The following is a 3,012-nucleotide window of genomic DNA, read 5'->3' on the forward strand; positions in this document are numbered from 1 at the left end:
TGTTCGCCGTCGAGGAAGTGGGTGTCTAGGTATTCGCCGTCGAGGAAATGGGTGTCTAGGTGTTCGCTATTGAGGAAATGGGTGTCTAGGTATTTGCCGTCGAAGAAGTGAGTGTCTAGGTGTTTTCTATATGTTCGCCTTCGAGGAAGTGGGTGTCTAGGTGTTCGCTATTGAGGAAATGGATGTCTAGGTGTTTGCCGTCGAGGAAAAGGATGTCTAGGTGTTCGCCGTCGAAGAAGTGTGTGTCTAGGTGTTTTCTACATGTTCGCCGTCGAGGAAATGGGTGTCTACGTGTTTGCTATTGAGGAAATGGATGTCTGATCGCGTTGCTCGCACTTAACATCTTCGTTCTTCCTCTTTTCAAGAATATATATTTATTCCGTTTTAAGTACAAATATTTTGGAGATTTCAAGCAATGCGAACAAACCTATTATCGCTCACAGAACACTGAGCTTTTGCTTCTGATTAACATATTCCATTAGATCTAAAAATATAGATCAAACAGGTACAAGAGCTCACTGAGCCCTCACTGAGTGGCCGTACATCTGGGACTATGTTCCAAAATTCACTGTCAATGCTAACAATGTATAGTATACGTAACGTAAATTGTAGATTTTCAGCGCTGGCAGTGAATTTTGAAACACAGCCTGGATACACTCTGGCTGCGTTCGGGGAGACACTATAGAACAGCTGGACTTTCAAAACGAATTACGATTAAAATTGGAGTGAAAGTTATCATAAGACGTAATATTGATGCTAGTTTGGGTCTTGTAAATGGTACAATTGCTACAGTTATATCAGTTATACAGGATAAAACTATAGAAAAAATAAAAGTTCTTTTACCGTCTGGTTTAGAGTATTTTATTGAAAGAGTAAATGTTAAGTTTCCATTGATGGATAGAGTTTACGTTATTAGAAAACAATTTCCATTATGTTTGAGTTATAGTATTACCATTCATAAAAGTCAAGGTTTGAGTTTACAAAATGCTGTTATGGATTTAGGTAACAATCTATTTAGTTGCGGTCAGGCTTATGTTGCATTATCTCGAGTAACATCTATTGATGAACTGTATTTAATTAATTTTGATCCTTCATCCGTGTTTGCTAGTGAAAAAGCTATTATAGAATATAATTGATTGAAACGAATACATGATTCAGAATCAGAAATGATCACTATGTCAAAACAGCGATATTGTAGAGTTAAAGATGTTTCGTGGACATTATCAAAAATGATTTCCTCCATTCAAGAATCGGGTCAAAAAGCTCCATTAAAAAATACTGCTTGGATTATACGTGGTTTTCAAAATACAGACAAGGTTTCATGTTATGCGAATGCAGTATTGCAATGTTTATTGAATTTAAATGTTTCCAGAAAGTTATTATTAAATTACGATAAACCTGATGTTTTAAATTTGTTTGCACATCGATGTGAACATGGAATGAATAATTTGAATACATATGAAATACGGCAATCTTTAGGGGAATATTTTTCGGTTGCTATTAAACGAGATGCATTAGAATTTCTTACAGCTCTTTGTACAAAATACGATTATACATATAAAAAATATGGTAGAACAAGTTACTTATACTTCTCGATGCAATTCGTGTGGTGATACAAAAGTTATTATTAATACTAACATTTTACTTTCAATTTCTATTAACAATTTGAAGAAAAAAAGTTATAATCTAGATGATTTATTAAAAACTACATTTTCATCACAATGGTGTCGTTTGATAAATTATATGAACGTTGTGGAGGAGAAATGATATATTATTTAAAAGTAAATTAGGTTCGATAAAAGAGATACTTATTATTCACTTAATATCTTTTATTTCAGAGAATGATAAGTTAGTAAAGATACCACACAAATTTAGTTTACGTGCTGTTCCGACAACGAAAATATTAATAGCTGGACAGACGTACAAAGTTATGAATGCTATATTTTATTATGATTCATGTGTCGAAGAGAGTCATTATATAAGTATGTGTCGAGAAGGAACATCTTGGATTGAAATTGATGATGTGTAAGTTATAAAAAAACAATGGCCTAGAGGTGCTAAAGATATTTCTATACTATTTTTACAGAAAAATATTACCAAAAATATATAATAAGCAACATACAGGGTGACCCATTTTAAATAACGGATAGAAATATCTCAGATGGTAAGCATTTTGGAGGAAATTTGTTTATACAAAAGTTGTAGGGTACAGACAAGGCTAACTTATGGTGAACTTAACCTTGACCTTGACGATGACCTTCAAGGTCATTTCAATATCAAGTCAATTTTTTCAAATGGAACCCCTTATTTTTTAACACGGAAGTTGAAAGAGCGGAAGATTTTACGTCCGAATATGACCTTGACCTTGACCTTCACCGCTACCTTCAAGGTCATTTTAATATCAAGTCGATTTTTTTAATGGAACCCCTCATTTTTTACCACGGAAATGGAAACAGAGGAAGATTTCTTGTTGATCTACACACGAGAGTCCGCATGTGGTTTCAGCAAGATGGTGAACCTCCTCATTATGCCAGGATAGTTCATGACTATTTAAATATCAGATTCACGAATCAATGGATAGGACGTGGTGGATTTGTAGAGTGGAGTCCGAGGTCTCCGGATTTGTCTAATTTGGACTTCTTTTTGTGGGGCTATCTGAAAAATATTGTCTACGCTGAAGCACCACAAGACAAAATATGATGGAACGCATAACAAACGCATGTCGCAACATTTCAAGAAATGTTCTTCTTGCAATCGTTAGAAGTTTTCAAAATCGCATTCAGTTATGCCTTGATAATAACGGTCAATTATTTGAACATTTAGTTAGATAAATTTGCTTATGGAATGGACTTTAACATGAGGTCAGACATTAAATCTTGAGGTTGATAACTAGATGATACTCAACCTTGCCTTAATTGGCTGGGTGACTCCTCTACACGGAGAGAATTTTTTCTTAGAATTTACCCTGAAAATATGACAGTCGTGGGACAACATTGTATTTTGAAGAATTTT

The sequence above is a fragment of the Trachymyrmex cornetzi genome, unplaced genomic scaffold (genome assembly GCF_001594075.2).
Source record: "Trachymyrmex cornetzi isolate Tcor2-1 unplaced genomic scaffold, Tcor1.1 scaffold375, whole genome shotgun sequence".
Lineage (NCBI taxonomy): Eukaryota > Metazoa > Arthropoda > Insecta > Hymenoptera > Formicidae > Trachymyrmex > Trachymyrmex cornetzi.